The following is a 7,343-nucleotide window of genomic DNA, read 5'->3' on the forward strand; positions in this document are numbered from 1 at the left end:
CTTGCCACATAAAAGCAAACCGTTGAAAATTGTTGAAATCGGACTAAAATTGAGGCCGCTTTTCATATAACGGTAAATTTCAGAAATGCTTGAAATTTCAATATTTCGAAATTTAAGGACGCTAATTTACTTAAAATGTATACACCCCGGGTTATCATGTAGCGGTAGCTTTCGGAAAGGTGGTAACATATATTTAATACTTGCGCCGGGTATTTAATGTTCGGCTCCGCCCGAACTTAGACTTTCTTACTTGTTATCATTAATTTTGTATAAAAGTATAGCTTATTATATAACAAAACCTACATAGGTATATGAATCCAAATTTCAAACTTTGAAAGAAAATTAAAAAGAATCCGCAAATTTCAACAATATGTGTTGCATCTACATAAGTTTCAAACTTTTTAGTCAGAATTAATCAAAAAAAATCGAGTGTGCAGTTTTATAGCGCATTAAATTTAATAAAGTGCAACTTTGAAGGACCTTAGAATTAGTTTTAATTTAAAATTTTCTTCTTCTCGGTTAAGCATTTTCAGCCATACATATAAAAATCGTTTCGAGCATTATATGAAACAAAACCCGTAGAACCGTCAGCAAAAACAAACGGGAGTTTTAAGGCTCTTTAATTGCACTTTATTATACTGAAATGTTTGATAAATATTATAAATTAATATGATCTCAATAACAAGGCTTTTTGTTTTTATACACACATATCGTCCCCTTATGCCAGAAACATTAACGTAAATATTAAAATGTTGGGAAATCTAGTTTGAATGTTATTTTATGAGACTTAACTGTACATATATTCAGGTAATTGACATTATAAAATATTGTGGTTTGCGTGTTCGCAGGCATTTGGGTTTTGGTATAACATAGCACACCTAAAGCTTAATCAATTCAACTCAATAACTCAAAATTGGTAAATTTGCACATTCATGCTGCTGGGGGACGATATATACATACATATAGGTTTTATAAGATTTTTATGACATTTGTATCACTTACTGCCGGTTTCACGAAAGCAATTTAAGTGAAACATTATTTTTTTTCGGTCAGCTTCCATATTAAATTCATATAAAAACAAAATCATTCATTATTGCTTTCGTGAAACTGGCTATTAGTATACAAAATTGAACCATTTGAACCGAACCGGCGGTTCAGAGGTACTCATGAACCGGTTCTTGTACCGGTGCAAGTTTTCTCTAAGTGGTTCGAACCACTGAACCGAACCGCATCGATTTTTGGAGTGGTTTGCAGCCCTGAAAAATACGTTTCTTTTTTTTTATCCAGCCCAGTATCCTCCCTGAAGTCGAACCCATTAGAAGAATGGGAGGAGCTGAAAACTGCGTTTCCTTTGTTGTATAAACAGGCGCGATCATATTCAGATATAGTTGCAACATCTGTTCCTTGTGAATGATTGTTTTTGAAAGCAGGAGCAACAATAACCACGTCAAGAAATCGGTTGACTGGCAAACATTCGGAAAAACTCCTATTCTTGGGAAGTACAACAAAAGAAGACTTTTTTCGCTGAAATATTTTATTAATAAATGTTTTCTTAAATAAGATTAACTTGTAATTATTTCCAATGTATGTATATGTATCTGTGTAAATACTATTAATCATTAAACATATAGTTCTGCTATGTAACGGAGTTTTATATATTTTTAGTTCCTGGCTCATTCCACGTGATGGGTGTGACATTTCAACTTACTTTTTAAGGTTTAATTCTTCAATTATAACATACAATTTTTTTAAACGAGTATTTTTTGTTAGGTTTTCGAAGTATACACAATGCCTAGAAAAAAAATTCAAAAACACTTTAATCCAAAGGAAATATATGTAAGAATTTTAGTCACTGTGACGGGTGTGAAGAGTACGCAAGCGAAATTTGCTACTACTTATTTGTATCAGAGTTTTTCTAATTATGTCTTCTGTTTATGATTTTAAATATTTCATTGTATACCTAAATAAACATTTTCAACATTAACGCCAAAGTTCCTTACCTCTATTGGAAATTAAAGATTATATGTTCCAAATTCAATTGTGACGGGTGTGATTTGACTTTGTGACGGGTGTGACAAGTTGAGCGTGAACAAAGAAATACATATTATTAGACTATAAAACTAACTTTATTCCTCCAAAAATCGGATTTTACAAATACACAAAAGACTGTGCCACCTAAAGGCGGAATAATCCTTGCTCGTACTTTTCATCTCCAATGTCTGGGTAGACGTCTTTGTGAAGTACCTTATTTTTAAATATAACTACAATTTTCGTGAGGCTGTTACCTATCAAACCTAATGAGATACTGACTTTACCCTGACAAGAGAAGTAATGGTTTCTTTGTATCGGTGGCAGTATAGCTTAGTTTTCCCATCGCTCGAGCAACATATATTTTATGAATAGCTTTATCATCGATGATCACAAAGATATATATGATATATTTCAGATTAGCAGATAAGTAACCGTAGCAGTCCCTGACCGAATTTTTTAAAACTTGTCAAACTTTGAATTGTGACGGGTGTAACATGTGACGGTAGTGACCAACATAATCCTTTTTTCGAAAACAAAAGCATATAAATACTCAAAAGCGATTCGCACATATTTGCCTGTGTCATAGCGTTACTTTCGTCAGTTTTTTACATGTTTAGAGTTTACACATCTTGGAGTGTTTTCTTTTAAAAAATAATTATTATGTGTATTTTGTGACGGGCGTGACAGTAAATATGCTTTGCTTCAATATATAATAAAATATCAGCACTTGCCCGAAAAACTTGAAAATTACGCTGTTGCAATGCTGATGAATTTTTCTCTCCACCGACCGTTTAAACCAGAGGTTCCCAAACTTGCTTTTCTCGTAGACCCCTTTCAGAACTGTACTGGTTTCAGTGGACTCCCCGCTGCCCTTTCTAACATATACCCAAAGCTCATCAAAAAATGTGAAAATTAGATCTAACGATGAAAATTTGCATCGAGGGTGAGTTCCAAAACTAAATTCGGAAATGCAATAATATAAATGAAATATTTTCTTGCGTTCTATTTATTAAAATAATGTGACCACACACTTGCAAGTTTTAAAAAAGCAGAGCTCGTAAAGCCATCAAAGTTCTATCTTGCCCTGAGGAGTTATATTTTTTAAAAGCACTCCATAATCTCCTCACATGCTTGGCTCGCTCCTTAATTTGCATGTGACGTATTTGTAAAATAGTGTATTTGTGTTGGAGGTATCATTTTTTATTGTATCTCTCCGAGTTTTAAAGTGATGCGAAAAATATTCATAACTTACATTTTTAAAACACAAAACTTAAAACAACAAAACCACAAAGCTTTTTATGCCAAATTCAGAAACTGAAAAAAAGAGAAAATACCGAATCTAGAAAAATCGATGATAAACAAGCAAGCAAACAAGAAGCATAAAAAGTGTTTCACAGTCTCATCCTCTTCTAGGCAGGATGGGCAAATGGAGTTGTCATTTGCCACGTGAAGTGAGTATTCAGCAGTCCAACAAGTTGTCTACAGTCCCGTCTTCTCAGTAAGTGTAAACAACTTGCTAGACCTCTGATATTGAAGGCAACATGAGTTTTTCCCGCCTGCATCCTCTCGATGGGTCTCAGTCGTTGCTGATCGAAGTTTTCACCCAGTTTCTGATGGTGGCTTCGATGGTCGAAGTGGGGAGTGCTATAACAGGTTGGCCCCCAGAGTGAAGCGAGCTGGTTATGTTTGCCAACATAATTTAGTCGAGACTTGCATTGCCGAACTAGTTTGGAAGTACTTAGATAGAGGGCTGGCCCATACCTTGTGTGCTTGTCTGTCACTGCAGACACGTAAACTCCTTCCCCTCCACTATTTTCCACCACGTAGTCTATGGCTTTGAGGACTGCAAATACTTCAGCTGGAAGACCGAAGCTTATTCCATAAGAGAAAAGTGAAGTTTATCCCCATTAACGTCGAAAAAGATCCCAGATCCTGGCCCAGAGTCAGTGTGTGAGTTCGGGCTCAGTGCTGGAATTAAACCAGCATTCTCCCTCAGGAAACTCAGCATTATAGACACAAGTGCTCAAATCTCTTCAGCCGGCAATTTCCGCCTCGCCTCATTCAGTGTTATACAACATCCGTTTCTTTTTAGTCTGCAGGTGGCCTTTAAGGCTTCCCCACGTATGAAGACACAAAGTGACGGTAAGTGCAGCGGTGCATCAAGAGCACTATACACCACTAAAAAAATTAAAGTTAAATAAAGAGGCTATAAAGCAACCATTTTGGTTCTTTACTATCGAAACCAGACACATGTCGTATCGTGGATCCCCACTTACAACTCGTGGACCACAATATTTTTTAACGCCAACGTAAATCCCGTCGAGTCTCCCGTGGGCCCCTGGCGGTCCACTTGGACCATTTTAGGAATCACTGGTTTAAAAAATGCAAAAAAGATAATAGACTACGAAAATCAGTCTTGTAAATTTTAAAGAAAATTAACCCATCATATGAGTTCGTAAATGGTACAAACAAAAGTTAAAAAAATATCTGATTTTAATATAAAATTCGGAACTTTGGCTTTCAGTCTTGAAAGAAGGATTTATTTACTCTCAGTTACTAGAAATGATACCCTCCAATTCTTAAGTTTATTTTCATTTCATTCGGTATCGATTGCCGTGGAATGAGCCTCCTACATTATTAAATTTTATTATTCGGAGTTTAGGATTCCCAGAGGATGATTAACTTGTGATTTAAAGAAATAAATTTAATTTAATACGGAATACACAATGAGTACCGATACGAGCGGGTATCGATACTTTAGGCCTTATATTTTTCAGGCATCGATACTTTTTTTCGATACTATTTCCAAGTAAAAGTGTCGATACCTGCATGGTATCGTTTCATCCCTACACATATGTGGTCATAGGTGAACGGTGCCACTCCCATTTTCCAAAAAATATTCTAATAGTTTTTAATTTAAATATTTTTTATAGGTCCCCGATAAAATTTTTTTTCGATGTGGAACAATCTTATGGGGTGAGAGCATTAAAATTCCGTCTTTACTTTTCCCTGTGCATTTTTGGACCACCCCAATATACATACATACATACATATGTGTACTAGAGTGGTTTAAACAATTTTTTTTTGGAAACTCATAAACGCTACCTCAAGATATTGTTATTTGTGATAAAAAAAGAGAAACTTGTTTTTTTATTTTGAAAAAAGTTTTCTTAGAGGGCGCGCAGGTCGATTTTTTTAACGCTGATGTTCTCAATTCTTTTATTTTCTTGACATGTTAAAATGGAGCTAAAAATATGGGTTTTACATATAATTACTCAGGTATTATTGGGGAACATTCCCTTAATTACATACCTGTCTTGGGCAGTTAGAATGGGCCTAGTGCCCGAAAATATACTCTCGAAAAGAGACTAGTAAAATTAAAACTTTGATACTGAACGATCTAGGCGTTATCATGGGTTGGACTTGTTACCAGAGGGTTTCTGGGGTTGGTGATTTGGAATCTGAAGTCAGTTTTACAAAATTCAAAATGGCGGATCCAAAATGGCGATCCATTTTTTTTTAAATGGTTGAATTTGTTCGAAAACTGGCACTCGATAGTTTTTGGGGTAGCCGATTACGAATCTGAACTAAATTTTTTTAAATTCAAATCTAATTTTTTTAATTAAAATGGCGGATCCAATATGGCGATTTAATTAATAAAAACATTACTAAAATTAAAACGTTGATACTGAATGTTTTAAACATTGTCAAGGGTTGAAACTCGTTTCCAGTGGGTTTCGGGGATTGCTGATTACGAATCTGATGTCAGATTTTCAAAACTAAAAAACTCAAATCCAATCATTTTTTTTAAGTTAGTCGCCATTTTGGATCCACCATTTTGAATTTAGAAAATCTTACATCAGATTCATAATCAGCAAGCAAAGAAACCCACTGGAAACAAGTTTCAACCCTTTACAATGCTTAAAACGTTCAGTATCAGCGCTTTAATTTTAATATTTTTTTTAAATTAGATCGCCATATTGGATCCGCCATTTTGAATTAAGAAAAAAAATTGACTTCAGATTTGTAATCGGCGACCCCAGAAACTCTCGAGTGCCGGTTTTCGAACAAATCCAATCACTAATAAAAAAATTTATCGCCATTTTGGATCCGCGATTTTGAATTTTGAAAAACTGACTTCAGATTCCTTATTAGAAATCTCCGAAAAACCCCCTGGTAACAAGTTCCAACCCATGACAACGCGTAAATCGTTCAGAATCAACGTTTTCATTTTACTAGTGTCTTTTCGAGAGCATATTTTCGGGAACTAGGCCCATTCTAACTGTCCAAGACAGGTGTGGAATTAAGGGAATGTTCCCCAATAATACCAGAGTAATTATATGTAAAAACCACATTTTTAGCTGCATTTTACCATGTCACGAAAATAAAATAATTGAGAACATGAGCGTTTTTATAAAAAAACCGACCAGCGCGACCTCTAAAAAAACTTTTGTTTCAAAATAAAACAATACGTGTATCTTTTTTTATCACAAATAACAATGTTCTGATGTATCGTTTGGGAATTTCCAAAAAGAGTGTTTTTATGAACCACTCTAATGTGTACTTACAAAATCGACGTGCATGATGAGAGATTTGTAGAACGTGATTTGTATTTGCCAAGCCTAAAGTTGCACCTGTTAACACAGATGTGCAATATGCTGTATTTTTATACCCGAGCGCACTTGTGCACAAGGGTATATTAATTTTGTTCACATAACGGTTGTTTGTAACAGCCAAAACGAATCGAGATAGATATAGACAAATGTATACATAAATGATCAGGATGAAAAAAGAAATCGATTAAGCCATGTCTGTCTGTCCGTCCGTCTGTCCGTCCGTCCGTGTACACGATAACTCGAGCAAAAATGGAGATATCTCAACGAAGTTTGGTGTGTAGGTTTCCCTTAATTCAAGGTAGGTTGGTATTGAAAATGGGCGAAATCGGACTTTAACCACGCCCACTTCCCATATAACGGTAATTTCCAGAAATACGAAAACTGCGATATTTTAGTAACTACTGAAGATAATTCACTCAAAATTGATATTTACAATAATTTTTAGACGAAAAATAAGAATATTATAAATTTTTGGAAAATGGGCGTAGCCACGCCCACTTATGGTTACATGTGTATATCTTGGTAACCGCTGCACCAATTTCTTCCAAACTTGGCACAGTTGTTGGCCTTNTTATGGTTACATGTGTATATCTTGGTAACCGCTCCACCACTTTCTTCCAAACTTGGCACAGCTGTTGACCTTCGCACAACATACCAAATGGCCGAAAATTTCTAAAATCGCTCAATAACCACGCC

General features: G+C 35.2%; 1 protein-coding gene across 1 annotated transcript in view; it reads left to right on the forward strand.

Moving 5' to 3' along the window:
- Positions 1-7,343, forward strand: part of LOC108358934 (uncharacterized) — a 267,395-nt gene that overhangs the window by 259,200 nt on the left and 852 nt on the right. The window lies entirely within an intron of this gene.

Source organism: Rhagoletis zephyria, unplaced genomic scaffold (assembly GCF_001687245.7).
Source record: "Rhagoletis zephyria isolate East Lansing unplaced genomic scaffold, Rhagoletis_zephyria_1.1 Rzeph_scaffold_00315, whole genome shotgun sequence".
In the NCBI taxonomy this organism is placed as follows: domain Eukaryota; kingdom Metazoa; phylum Arthropoda; class Insecta; order Diptera; family Tephritidae; genus Rhagoletis; species Rhagoletis zephyria.